General features: G+C 35.0%; 1 long non-coding RNA gene across 1 annotated transcript; it reads right to left on the reverse strand.

Annotated features, from left to right (window-relative positions):
* Positions 1–2,959: 2,959 nt before the first annotated feature.
* LOC110927961 lies at positions 2,960–7,969 on the reverse strand. The gene is made up of 5 exons (XR_004889791.1): positions 7,807–7,969; positions 7,231–7,296; positions 5,634–5,769; positions 4,693–4,758; positions 2,960–3,232 (listed from the first exon to the last, which is right to left on the reverse strand). It is a non-coding gene; the product is annotated as an uncharacterized LOC110927961 (long non-coding RNA).
* Between the last annotated feature and the right edge of the window lie 7,722 nt (positions 7,970–15,691).

Genomic DNA, 15,691 nt, shown 5'->3' on the forward strand with positions numbered 1-15,691 from the left:
TAGTACAACTTATTTAGTAAGACATTGGTGAAATTATAATATGTATTTATATACGCTAGAATGTTGAAGTTCACTCTTGTTTAAACCTATCGTAATTTTAGGCATCAAGGAACCACAGGGTTCAAGGAGGTTGTGCCCCCTTGACGGAGGTTTAGGGCAGTGCTCTGGCACGACAGGTTCTAAGGGGCTCGATTATCCCTATAGAAAGCCTCTACTTTGTCCATAGGAGGGATAGTCACTCTTATTAGATCGGTGCTAGAAAGCCTACTAAATTATTTCTTATATATAAAGCGTTGGTCAAAGTGGGGGAAGATGCATTGGGTGGCTTGAGATCGTGTATCCCTTTCTAGGCATATGGGAGGGTTAGGCATCAACAGGCTTAAAATCTCAAACCAAACTCTATACTTCAAATGGGTGTGGAGATATAAAAACAAGAAATTCAGCCTTTGGAAAAGGGTTGCACATGCTATGCATCTTAAGAGATCGTCTTGGTATATTGTTCCGGTTAATAGCAATGGCTTTGTGGCGTGGAAAAACACTAAGGACATGGTGAACAAATTGACGCTTTCTAGTACTAAACTTTATAATATGTTCAAAGGTTTGGTCGGAGATGGCTCTGACATTAGTTTCTGGACCTATGTTTGGCCAGGGAATGTTGCTTTCTGTTTGGCATTTACAAATTTCTTTAAATTAGAATTCAAAATGCAGTGTAAAGTCAGAGATCATGTCTATTAACAGGATAACAATATTATTTGGTAGTAAGATTGGCATTGGCATCCGTCTTTAGTTAAAGAGGCGGCGGAGTTGGAGTCATGTATTAGAGTGATAATCGCGACAGAATAGATCAGAAATGTCAACGGTTAGGTCTGGCTAGGAGATTCAGGTGGAGAGTCTAATGAATATAAAAAAGCTATAAACATAAGCAGCCCAACAATAAATCAACAACCTTGTGTTGATTAGATCTAAAATAAGAAAAGAAACTTGATGCCACTTGAAACCAAAAATTGATCGAATGTATCAACACAAAAAGACGAATTAATATCATACTTGTAAACCACGAGCACAATAAAAACTCATGACCCTTTAAACACTAAAGCTATCCTAATTAAAACCTACTACCTAACCCCTAGAAATTAATATTAATGGAGAAACCTAAAAATAAGCAACCTAAACAAAACAAACCCGCCAACTTATTAATACCCGATTCATAACCAATTAAAAAACCAAACTTTCAAGATAACCCTTTAACTATCTAACTTGGACAAGATTAGTCAAACAATTACCCCTAGTTTTGTCATAGATCTTAAAAACAGAGATGGATGAATCAAATTCGCATGATCATCCACTTTCCCCGTGCTGGGCACTCATTCGCAAAGTGACCAAACTCATCGCACCTATAACATTTAACATAGCTCTTATCGCGTTGGACCTATTCACTGTCTTGAACCTTCCTGGACCCCCGACCCTTTCCTCAGCCTCGTCCTAGATCATCCCGACTTGAACTTCTACAACCACAATATTCACACAAGTGCTTTTTCTCCTTTACTTTTTTAGCAAACAATCATCAACGTCTTCTCCTTTATCAGATCCTTTGATACGTTCCTCATATGCCTTCAATCTTCTAATGGCTTCATCAAAGAACATTAAATCCAACTCGAAACATTGTTCAATTGAGCCCACAATTTGAAGAAAAGACTTAGGCATTGAATCAAGTAGCCTTCTCACTTATTCTTTTTCTTCAATCTCATGTTCGAGACTCCTCGCCTTCAAATCTAACTCGGTAAGTATAGTTGCAATACCATTTTTCAGGCGTAGTCCTTCGAGTTCCCTCTTCAAAGTTGCTAGCCTAGCAGTTCTCACTGATCCACTCCCAAATACCTTGTTTTCAGCCCATCCCATACTTGTTTTTGCATCAGTGTATCCGCCATTTGTAACACCATATCTTCGGGTATGGCTTGAAACAAGAAAGCAAGAGCCTGCTTTGACTTCTTTGGATCCACCACAGCCCCTAACACTGGCGGTTCGACTGCCTCCAATATTCCATACGCATCCATAATTGTTTTAACTTTGACAACCCACACCGGGTAATTTGCAGTAGTCAAAACCGAGCCCTGATATGTCATAGCACTTCCATCCTTTAACGTTGGCATCTTCTCTTCTTCACAACTTCAATTCCACTTGACCGCTTATCAATATCCCTTTTCCCGAGTCACCAGAACAACCGCGTTCTTGAGCACCGATTGAAGAAAAAACAAGCTACCCGTTTCTACCGTTTTCTTTTTCCCTTGCCAGACGCGACAAGATTCAAAGCCTCCCGCTTTAACGAATCTTCTTTCGTCCGCCTACCCGCAAATTCCAATCGGATACTTTTGCAAAAAAGAACAACCTAGACTGGTTTTTCCGTTCTTATCCTTGGCGGGAAGGACCATGTTGAATGATCAAGTATCGAAGTTGTGTTGAATCGCTTCTCTACAGGTCCTAGAGCTTTAGAGCTCTAATACCAATTAATGGATATCAAAATGCCTTAAATATAAGAAGGCCAACAATAAATCAACAACCTTGTGTTGACCAGATCTAAAATAAGAAAAGAAACTTGATGCCTCTTGAAACCAAAACTTGATTGAATGTAACAACACAAAAAGGCTAATTAATATTTTACTTGTAAACCAGGAACATAATAAAATTTGCAACCCTTTAAATAATAAAGCTATCCTAATTAAAACATACTACATAACCCCTGGGAATTAATGTTATGGATAAACCTAAAACAAATAAGCAACCTAAATAAAAAAAAAAAAAACTGCCAGCTCATTGATACCTAATTCATAACCAATTAGAAAACCAAACTTTCAAGATAACCCTTTGACTATCTAACTTAGACAAGATTAGTCCAGCACGTTCTCGGTGAAATCTAAAAAATGTGGTTGTTGTCTGGTTTGAATGCTAGCAAGTGGGTTCCTTTTGTAACACCCGTCTTAATTTAATATGAATTTACTACTAAGTACGCATTTAGTTTGCGTGAAATACGGGTTAACAAAAATTTTCCGTAAGTTCATAGTTCCTACTAATTAAAGTGTCTAGTATTTTAATCCTTACTAGTTAAAAACAAATATAGTGTAATTTTAAGTAATACAAGATCCATGTTAAGCTAAAACAAAAGTCATGCTTGCGGAAGCTTTAAAATGTTGTGTTCAGTTCTCGACATTTGCTTGACCACCATCCGGAATATCACCTAGCATCAAAACCATACCAAATGTTAGTTTTGATGACATAATAACACTTATAATCAAGTTCTATTGCCAAATAATGAAAACAAAACATAATTTCAGATTTTTGATCTATCGCGCCACGCGACAGATTTCGTTCAATTCTTCGCGGGCCGCAAGCACGCTCGCATGTTGTGCCAGTACTAGTGGTTCCCTTCGCGTGGCGCGAGGGAGACCTTTTTCCAGCGAGTGCAGGTTATAAACCTGCATATCTGCCCAGCATTATTTTTCTTACAAAACTAAACTTCTAATGCTTATAACTTTTTGCCTACATGTCCGTTTTAGTCGATTCTTTTTCCTACGCGTCCGTAATAAAAATACGAATCTAATCGTTCAATTTTCAAACACCGAAACCCGATTTATAAACGAGTTGTTCAAAAATCCATATTTCGATTATTCGACCCGTTTGTCACATGACATACTTTTCATCATTCATTCCTTTGATTTCTAAACTTAATTACCCATTTCCCGGGCTTGTCAACTTTGGCGTGTCATTACCATTCTATGGTTTCACACACATAATAGAATTCGTGTTCGTTTTCAATAGTTCGAGCTTACCACTTGATGCAAATTTTACAAGTACATCGTTCTAGTTATTTGACCCAACATCAAGGGTTCTTCAATCAACTTGGTGTATCCATTGCATGGCGATAAGCATCTTATCACTAGCATATTTTGTGACTTTCAAATCTCTACTTACATCGTCGTTTTAAAACATAATTATGACCTGTTTGTCTTGCCGAGTGAACTTCATCACTTCTATGGCTTACCAACATACACTAATTATTCAAAATTGACCCGTTTGATCTATTGAGTGAACTTCGTCACTTCAATGATACATCGAACACTTTTATCACACTACATATTGCTACCAAGCTATAACTAAACATTTTAGTAAATTAACGAAACTAATAGTTACGTACTTGCCTATTTCATCGTCATTAGTTGCTAACTATAATTACCCATTCCTGGGCTTGTTCATCTTGGCGTATCACTCCCATTCCATGGTTTACGCTTTCATAACTCAAATTTAACGAGTGACGTTCTAATCACTTTGAACACTACTATTTCGACTATTATTTTAACCCGTTCTTTAACTAGTGAGTTACATCACTTATTATACATTCCAAACATGACAAATTAAACAATAATATCAATAAACATACCTAACCAACTATTTATTTTGACCTGTTTCGTTTATTGAGTGAATTCCATCACTTCTTAGACTTACCAACGATTACAATTTTCACTATAACGGCATTAAGCATATATAACCAACCATTTATTTTGACCCGTTTGGTTTGTCGAGTGAATTCCATCACTTCTTAGACTTACCAAACGATTACAATTTTTCACCATAACAACATTAAACATATCTATGACTAGACTTGTCTACATAAATGTAAAGAGACGACAAGTCGCGTACCTTATAGCTTATCCTTCAAGCGCGCGTCTTTCCCAATTTGGCTGCTTGAAGATTCACCCGCTTTGCCTATAGAGTTCAATCAAATATTGTTTAGAAATCCTTTCACAACATATCACGCATGATTTTCTATATCATTTAAACATGCGTTTTTACCCCAAATTCACTATGTTAGCTTTCTCTTAGGCATTTTAACAAACACCTTAACAACATTGTTTTTAAATAGCCATTAGCAAGTTCATGACTCTACTATTTAGCCGAACTTTTACACTTTTTGCAAGTTCATTACTTCTAACATGCATATTAATGTGAGATTCGCTTCATGCAAACCGTTAATATCTGTTTTCTAATTACATTATTGGGGTTCCCTATTATTCACAAAAACCCATTTAACTCTTAAACGGGTAAACATGAATATTCATAATCTAAGCATCAATTTCACAAATTATTAGCTAGGGTTTACATCTAAACATGTTTGAATGTATCAACACAAAAAGGCTAATTAATATTTTACTTGTAAACCAGGAACATAATAAAATTTGCAACCCTTTAAATACTAAAGTTATCCTAATTAAAACATACTACATAACCCCTAGGAATTAATATTATGGATAAACCTAAAACAAATAAGCAACCTAAATAAAAAAACTGCCAGCTCATTGATACCTAATTCACAACCAATTAGAAAACCAAACTTTCAAGATAACCCTTTGACTATCTAACTTAGACAAGATTAGTCCAGCAAGTTCTCGGTGAAATCTAAAAAATGTGGTTGTTGTCTGGTTTGAATGCTAGCAAGTGGGTTCCTTTTGTAACACCTGTCTTAATTTAATATGAATTTACTACTCAGTACGCATTTAGTTTGCATAAAATACGGGTTAACAAAAATTTTCGGTAAGTTCATAGTTCCTACTAATTAAAGTGTCTAGGATTTTAATCCTTACTAGTTAAAAACAAATATAGTGTAATTTTAAGTAATACAAGATCCATGTTAAGCTAAAACAAAAGTCATGCTTGCGGAAGCTTTAAAATGCTGTGTTCATTTCTCGACATTTGCTTGACCACTATCCGGAATATCACCTAGCATCAAAACCATACCAAATGTTAGTTTTGATGACATAATAACACTTATAATCAAGTTCTATTGCCAAATAATGAAAACAAAACATAATTTCAGATTTTTGATCTGTCGCGCCACGCGACAGATTTCGTTCAATTCTTCGTGGGCCGCAAGCACGCTCGCGTGGCGCGTCAATACTAGCGGTTCCCCTCGCGTGGCGCGAGGGAGACCTTTTTCCAGCGAATGCAGGTTAAAAACTTGCATATCTGCCCAACATTATTTTTCTTACAAAACCAACTTCTAATGCTTATAACTTTTCGCCTACATGTCCGTTTTAGTCGATTCTTTTTCCTACGCGTCCGTAATAAAAATACGGATCTAATCGTTCAATTTTCACACACCGAAACCCGTTTTATAAACGAATTGTTCAAAAATCCATATTTCGATTATTCGACCCGTTTGTCACATGACATACTTTTCATCATTCATTCCTTTGATTTCTAAACTTAATTACCCATTTCCCGGGCTTGTCAACTTTGGCGTGTCATTACCATTCTATGGTTTCACACACATAATAGAATTCATGTTCGTTTTCAATAGTTCGAGCTTACCACTTGATACAAATTTTACAAGTACGTCGTTCTAGTTATTTGACCCAACATCAAGGGTTCTTCAATCAACTTAGTGTATCCATTGCATGGCCATAAGCATCTTATCACTAGCATATTTTGTGACTTTCAAATCTCTACTTACATCATCGTTTTAAAACATAATTATGACCTGTTTGTCTTGCCGAGTGAACTTCATCACTTCTATGGCTTACCAACATACACTAATTATTCAAAATTGACCCGTTTGATCTATTGAGTGAACTTCGTCACTTCAATGATACATCAAACACTTTTATCAAACTACGATATTGCTACCAAGCTATAACTAAACATTTTAGTAAAATTAACGAAACTAATAGTTACGTACTTGCCTATTTCATCGTCATTAGTTGCTAACTATAATTACCCATTCCCGGGCTTGTTCATCTTTGCGTATCACTCCCATTCCATGGTTTACGCTTTCATAACTCAAATTTAACAAGTGACGTTCTAGTCACTTTGAACACTACCATTTCGACCATTATTTTAACCCGTTCTTTAACTAGTGAGTTACATCACTTATTATACATTCCAAACATGACTAATTAAACAATAATATCAATAAACATACCTAACCAACTATTTATTTTGACTAGTTTGGTTTATCGAGTGAATTCCATCACTTCTTAGACTTACCAACGATTACAATTTTCACTATAACGGCATTAAGCATATCTAACCAACCATTTAATTTGACCCGTTTGGTTTGTCGAGTGAATTCCATCACTTCTTAGACTTACCAAACGATTACAATTTTTCACTATAACAACATTAAACATATCTATGACTAGACTTGTCTACATAAATGTAAAGAGACGACAAGTCGCGTACCTTATAGCTTATCCTTCAAGCGCGCGTCTTTCCCAATTTGGCTGCTTGAAGATTCACCCGCTTTGCCTATAGAGTTCAATCAAATATTGGTTAGAACTCCTTTCACAACATATCACGCATAATTTTCCATATCATTTAAACATGCGTTTTTACCCCAAATTCACTATGTTAGCTTTCTCTTAGACATTTTAACAAACACCTTAAGAGCATTGTTTTTAAATAGCCATTAGCAAGTTCATGACTCTACTATTTAGCCGAACTTTTACACTTTTTGCAAGTTCATTACTTCTAACATGCATATTAATGTCAGATTCGCTTCATGCAAACCGTTAATATCCGTTTTCTGATTACATCATTGGGGTTCCCTATTATTCACAAAAACCCAGTTAACACTTAGATGGGTAAACATGAATATTCATAATCTAAGCATCAATTTCACAAATTATTAGCTAGGATTTACATCTAAACATGTTTCCAACCATAATTTCATCTAAACATCAACATATCAAGTTTAGATTTCAATTTCACCATTTATCAAGAATCTGAGATGGAACTAAATGATGGAATTTAGCATACCTTATGATCATTTCGCTAAGATGATCACTAATTTATGCTTGGAAATCGATTTGGAACAGATTGGAGCCCTCAATTTGATCAATTGTTGAAGCTAGGGTTTGAAGGTGGTTTGGTCGCCCCCTTCCTGCGTTCTTTTCGATCCACACACATATAATGTGTGTTTGGATTTTTATTTTTTTTGTTTTTATTAAAACTAGTTTGATTTTTAACATCTTTTGCCCCTCAACTATTAGCTCTTCCTTGTTTTAGATGTTTTTATTCAAACTCCCATATTACTATAAATTAATTAACTAACTAGGTTATTTTATTCCTAGTTAGTTTACTTTGTTTATTGCCACTTTAAAGTTATAATCACAGATTTATATTTTTGGAGTGTTACAAGTCCATCCCCCTTAAAAAAGGGTTTCGTCCCCGAAACCATCTTTAAGTAAGCCTTTGGTTTGGACCTAACTATCTTAGTTTCGTTTTTTTTTTCAAGGCATTCTTTCTTTTCCAGCATAAGGTTTTTATTCGTATTGACATGTGCGTGTTTTAGCATATGTTCTATTGGACCGTAACCTTTTATCATTTATTTCCTATCTTTGTCGCCTATTTAACCGAGTTGTCTTTTGACCATCAAATCGCTGAGCCCGTCAGCGTACTTACTTTACACTAGTCTTACATTGACAAGCGCTCTACATAGGTCACAACATTATTTTGATTATAACTTGTTTTATCGCCTAGACTGATTGGTCACCATTTTACCTCATACCTCGTCATTCGGGTATACTATATTGTCGTCTTCGACCCTTTGCGTGCTTATAATTTCATATCTAGTAACTCATATTACAACGTGGCTGTATTCTTTATCAGTTTGGTGTCCGTGATCACATCGCGTTATGTTTAAGTTTACGTCAGCTTTTCATTATTATGAATCTTTCTTTCGAATCCATCGTCTTACACCTATCGGCGTTAAGACCTATATCCCCAATATTAACCATTTTCTAATTTCTCTCATAATATTTATATTTGTTAGAACGTCGTTTCTTACTAAAACTGAATTTTTAGTTCAATGTTTTTCTCTTTAACACATGTCAATTAATCATATCAACAAATTGATGACAAGAATTATTCTTTTCCCTTTCTCTTTATGCGGGAAATCATAATTGGTTCCCACGCTTTATATTATCGACCCGTAGGTTCCTTTACTTAGCCTCATAGGCTATTTTATTAGATCTTCACCCTTTTTAGGATGAGACCCTATAGTTTGTTCCTTTGTATTTGCGACTCGATGGTCATTTTAGTCCCGTAGACCTTTACATTGTTTATAACCTGAAGGTTATGGTGATCCCGTAGATCGTCTTCTATTCATGCCTTTATTTAATTGCATATGTATACATATGGCATCAAGGCATCCCCTTTTATGTTTAGAATAATGAAATTTTCGCTTTCAAAACTCATGTGACCCTGACCGTAGTCTAAGGCTACACTCATTTTATTTTGGGCTATCTTTCCGACTCTATGACTTCTTACGTCATTTTCGTGTCGGTTTATCTCACTCATACTGTTATTTGGTTTATATTTTCATTTGCTTTGATTCTTATCCTTTCCCTTGGGCTCGTTACCTTAATGTAATACGCTCACATTACCCAGCTTGCGTTTACCTTTATTATCAAGCAATTTACTTATTTGATCCGGACACCATCTTTCTTTTGTCAGCGACCTTTAGGTCTGTTTCTTTTATTAATGTTCCGAAGGCCCATTTCTTAAGCCTTAGTTGGTAAAACCACTGCTATTGTTATACGGCTTTTGGGGTTTACCCGTTCTTATTGTAACACTTTCAAAACGTTTATTTTACTAATCTTTTATATAATCACATCCATCACTGTGATCACCGTCCTTCCTCATAAGGATTTAATTAATAATGTGTTACTTGGATGGTTACCAATATCCAAGTTTCTAAATTTGCATTTATTGATACTTCATTATTCATAGTAGCGAATAATACGTATCATCCATTTAGCTTCTTTCTCGGGGATATTTTCGGTCCGAGTCTTAATTTCTCATCTTTAACCTTAATCCTATTGTAACAATAACAAAATTAATTCATTTCATTTTATTATTCCATATCGTTGCATAAAATTCATCTACATCGTTTATTGATATAAACGATGCTTCTACATGTTTTATTTAGTTTAGCCAAGTCCATAACCTTGTCTTCGCCATTTATTACTATTGCAAATTCCGGGTTCGGGTGTAGTTACTGTGACAACTGTCAAGTTTGCATGCATCCGTACATTAAATTAATATTGATTTGTGCTTAATGATTGTGCTAAATTCCAACGACATCAAAGCCTGCAACGATCGCTGAGGCCATTGATCTAAGTGTAACCTTGACTGAAGAGGCGATCAGGTTGAACAAATTTTCAACCTCTGAGGAGAAAAAGGAGACTCATGTAGAGTCATCTGGAGGCAAGAAGAGAAAGTTCGCAAACTTTACTCAGACGAATAGCAACAACAAGGCCAAAAAGGAAAAGAGTACATGGGTAAACTACCTCAATGCGACAAGTGTCGACGACATCATACCGGGCGATGTAAAAATGGAAAGTGTGACAACTGTGGCAATGTGGGGCACAACAGGGAAACGTGTTGGCATGAGACGAAACGTGGACTTGGTTGAGTCGTATTCAAATATTTTTACAAAAGTTCTTGTGTTTCGAGTCGTAATGGACTTGGTTGATCTACGACTCCACTAAATCGTTTGTCGGTTTCGACACTCTATGGTAATACTTTCACAAAATTGAAGGTTACGCTAAGTTGTTTATGCACCTCATACATGGATTCAAATGTTTATCTATTTGATCTGAATCCGTTTTGCTTATCACAACCAAAGCAGTCTCAACACCGTTGTGTGTTAAGGCAATGGTACATCGATTCATTCCATATCACAAGGTACCTCTTAAAGATTCTTTCATTATTGGTCGAAGGTCTCTCACAGTAATTATTGCTCTTCTATCAGAAACAGTGGTTCTTTGTTGTTCCGTACTCAGTTGAAACTCTGTGACATTATGTCAATTATGACACCTTGTGGTGTCGGTGTGAATTCGTAGCTTGTGCTAGCCAGGGTCAACCGTTTCACTCAAACCACACATACTTTTGATTGGCTTGTCATTTAAACATTCCTGATGTAACTACGGATTAAAACATTGATACACCAGATTCGCTTGTATTTCATTCGGTGTACTTTCGAAATTTAAGAATGTCAACACACTAAACCCTACCATCCATTTACTCGGGAGTTGACAGATCATTTTACTATTACATTTGAGTTGTTGATTTTGAATTCATATAGCGGATGCTATGGTTTGCAAAAGCTCGTTTGCATATTCCGATCAACCATTTGAGAAACTTATTAGTCAAAACTCCTCTTTTGTGGAACCCCTGCTAGCTGGATTCACTAGACTATACGTCAAATACGTCTTGTACCTTTGACATCTAATGCTAAAAGCACATACCTTTTAACCATAGGGTTCGAGTTTTATATATTCTTGGACTCACCGGATGTGAGTAAGGTTTGATTCGGTTTGGTGATTATCTACCTCGGTATTATTCATATACGCGTGTGACGTAACCATAAGGAGTTAAGGTAGTACAAATTTCAAGGACGAAATTTTCTTAACGGGGGGAGAATGTGACAACTGTCAAATTTGCATGCATCCATACGTTTAATTAATATTGATTTGTGCTTAATGACTGTGCTAAATTCCAACTGATGATTAAACTGCTTTATGATTTTTTTTGTATCATACATACATATGCATCACATTTCATACTGTCACTCCATTTATTGCACACAAACTTTAGTGACATACTTGATGCACAAAGCACAGTTAGCACAGTGATCGGATAACTCAGAAACATGCTGACCATGCCAGCACATAGACAGACGATATATTGAGGCCCAGTATGAGCCAGAGTCAAGGTACTACACTAGTACGGAGTGTAGGGAAGTAAGGACCATAAAACTGCGTCACTAGGTGATAGTTTAAGTGCCAGAAAGTGCCTAGAACTCACATAAACTGCAGAATTCTGCAGAAAATCAGCACAATTCAGCTATAACCAGCTATTTAACACAATAATATCCTACAAAATTTATGTTTTATTGTCCAAAATAACTTACAAAGTGTCGGGAATTAAAACTGCCACAAAAGGGGCTTCATACTTAGTGAAACTGCGCAATTCAGCACTTTAAGGAATCGTAACGAACCGAACAACCGGGACATCAAAATTTTACTAGAAGTAATGTTTTTATGATATTAAGCTAGTATTCGTGGTAGAACACCTTAAAAATCATAAAAACACCTAAACACACTTAAACATACTTAAACCTTCTAGTTTGCACTTTAAACCCCAAACTTCCAAAATTTTACATTTTACCCCCCCCCCTCACCAAATCCGGCCCCAACAAGGGACCCACCTAGAAAATCTTCTTTTAATTAGTAATTAGATCTTGTTGGGCATATTCTACACATAAGATGCCATATTCCTTTACATGTTGGAAATTAGTTTATATAAACCAAAGGTCTTTAGTCATTTCTCATTACCATCATCACCAACACCCATCTTCTTCTTCCTCCTCCATACCTACGGCTCACACACACCTCCCACACATCTCCATTTTCACTTCCATTCCATCCATTCCCAAGTAATATTAAGGTGTAAGGAGCTAAGTTAGGAAGCTTGGAGCTTTCGGAAGTTGAAGGACCTTCACCGTTTGCTTTTATCCACTCTTTTTTCCCTTGTGATCTTCCCTAGCTTTAAGCTAGTTGTAAGCTTCTTGTTGACCCTTATTACTTCATATTTTTGGTGGTTAATAGTTATATTAAGATGATGTCTCAAGAACACTAAAAGATCATATGCAAAAGTCTTGAACATAAAGCTAACTTGATGATGAAATATTGTTAAAATGAAGAAGTAATGTTAAGTATGATGTTGTTTTGTATTGTTGATGATTGCTTGATGATTACTAGTGATATGATGTTAAACATCATGGTGGAACTTGTTAAAGTAAGATTAAAAACTTAAGTTAACAAGTTAGGAGGTGATTAGTGATTTACATAAAAGAATCACCTCCATGTTTAAGCATGAACTTGATAACAAGATGGTTTCTTGAAAAAAATAGTAAACAAAGTAAGTTGGTGATCATATGGATCCAAGGTTTACAAATGGTTTTCCTAAATAAACTAAGAATAGAAGATGATTTTTGAAAGGTTATGATTTTTGTTAAACCTACACTATTTTATTAACAAAATAGGTGTAGTAAAACAAGAAAATATTGGAAACAAATATTTTTGTAAAATAAGTTCACAAGTTGTGAACATCTAAAGATCCCAAGAATAAGATTTTAACAAAAGTAAACACACTTCGGAGGGTAACTAAACCCACTAAACACCCCACTAAGTTACTACGCGTTTTTACGAAAAACCAAGTTCATGTTATTATGTAAAGTGCATTGTTTTTGCACTTGGTTAGTGTAATGTTGTTTAATAATTTGTTGTTGATTGATTAAATGAATTTTTGAAAAGAAAATGATATGCTAATAAGCATGGACACCTCCGTTTACAAAGGAAACTCTGGTGAAATTTTCTAAAAATTCCAACACTTAGAAAATATTTTTCTAAACAAGTGTTACAAGTATATTTTATAACTTGTGTTTCGAATATAAACTTCGCCATAATATTTGTTACAAAAATACACAGTTTCGGAGGTTGATTTTATAAATAAAAGTGGATAAATATATATTTAGAATATATATTTTATACTAAGACACTTGTGTGAAAATTTGTATATTTTGTGAACTAGTTATATTATTTTAGGGTAAAATAATATAACTTACAAATTACCATGGAAATTACAACTCCAAAATAATACCAAAAATTACAAGGAATAAATGAATGTAAGCTCATCGGTAATCAAATGAACGACGAGACGATGGATTTAAGCTCATCGGTTAGCAAATGAATGTAAAGGGACATGGTGTTCTTGATTTGGTGTACACGAAGAGAGGGAGAGAGACTGAGAAGAAGAATGGGCAAGATTTTGTTTTAATTTTATAGAAATTACACAAAGAGTCCCTGCAGAATACTTTAAGAAACTGATTTACACAAATGATCCCTCAAAGTTTCCAGAATTTAATTATTATTTGTAAAAGGACAAAAATACCCTTGAAATCAGTTAAAAATAAACAAAGGTTAGTGTTAATACCCCAGTTTGTTACAAAATTAAAAGTTAATACCTCATATTGTTATTTTAAACCATTAGTACCTTAGGTTGTTACTTTGCATAAACCACAAGGACTAACGGTGTAATTAACTCAAAACGTAACTTATGAAATATTTCGGGATATACCATTACACTATATTTTTGGTAAATATTATTTTGGAAATGAAAGAAGTGAAAATATGATTTTGTAAATATCACCAAGTATATCATATTTTCGACAAAGAGAAAATATATTATTTTTTGGGAGTTAAAAATATATTTTCCTAAGTATATTTAGAAAATATATGATTTTTGGGAAAAATATATATTTTCTTGGAATACATTATTTTTGACAAATAAGTTATATATATTTTCTAAGTGAGACTCAAAAATATATTGTTTTGCAAGTATATATTGGGAATATATTGGTATATTTTTTAATTGGAATAATACACCGGAATACGACGCCAATACATGGCTAAAGACACACATACAAAAATACGAATACACATGTATGAGATACCCCCATCCTTGGGAAGGAAATACGAAGTTAAAATACTTGAGAAGTACTAATACAGAAATATTGTTTAACAGTTATTCCAAAATGAATTATAATTTAGAGTAAAAATAACTATTTTAACAAATAATTATAACTTGGAATAATATTGGGAACACAAGAAACGTAACTCAAAAACCTTCATACTAAGCAAAGGCACGACCCGCTCGTCTAATAAGACCATAGTACATTGTAGGTAGTCGTGTACACCAGAGGACACTTTGAGTTACAGGCAGATTTGAAGAACGCAAAACAGTGAGTTCATGTCCCCCTTTTCTTTTAACTGTTTTCAGTTTTATAACTTTGGGGGTGAAATACATGTTACATACTGATTACAAACGTTTTATACATGGTATGATTAGCTAAGGAATGTACTGCTAGATCACGTGAATGGGTAGGCTATTGTCTTAAGACCATTAATCTTTGTATAAGGATCGAGGGGCATGAGTGATAGATCTATTGGGTGTTGCGAGCCCCACCCATGGGCCTGCGAGTGGCTGCATGTGGTGACTATGTCGTTCCGCCGGAGGGGCCGGTACGAAATACGCATACAGGTTTGAGTGCTTCCTAGGCCATGTCACTTATTAATGTATTAGCTACACATTAATTGATCTATTTTCCTTATTGCTTCATACCAAGGACATACATTTATACAGACATACTTTAAAGGCTTTTTCATACACACACACATGAACTCGCTCAACTTTTGTTGATGTTTTTCAAACTACATGTATTTCATTAAATTAAGTATGGATCTGGCGGGCGTTGGAGTTTCAAGTCATGTTAAGTATAAAGATGTCATTCATGGTCTTTGGGTTTGGTCAGTGTGTCTTAATCCTGGACGAGACACGTCTTCCAAACTTTGATTACAACTAATATCTTTTGACGAGTCCTTAGTGAACTTTTACACAATTCATATGGTTTGTAAAACTTGAATTTGGAGTCTACGTTTTAGACAATGTTGTATGTTTTAAACTCATTTTATGAATAACAAATCTTTGGTTTTATCATATAGTTGTTTGATATGGTTGAATGCAATGATAACAAGAAAGTCACACCATAAACACGCTTCCGCAAAAGTCAGGGTGT

The sequence above is a fragment of the Helianthus annuus genome, chromosome 3 (genome assembly GCF_002127325.2).
Source record: "Helianthus annuus cultivar XRQ/B chromosome 3, HanXRQr2.0-SUNRISE, whole genome shotgun sequence".
Taxonomy (NCBI): domain Eukaryota; kingdom Viridiplantae; phylum Streptophyta; class Magnoliopsida; order Asterales; family Asteraceae; genus Helianthus; species Helianthus annuus.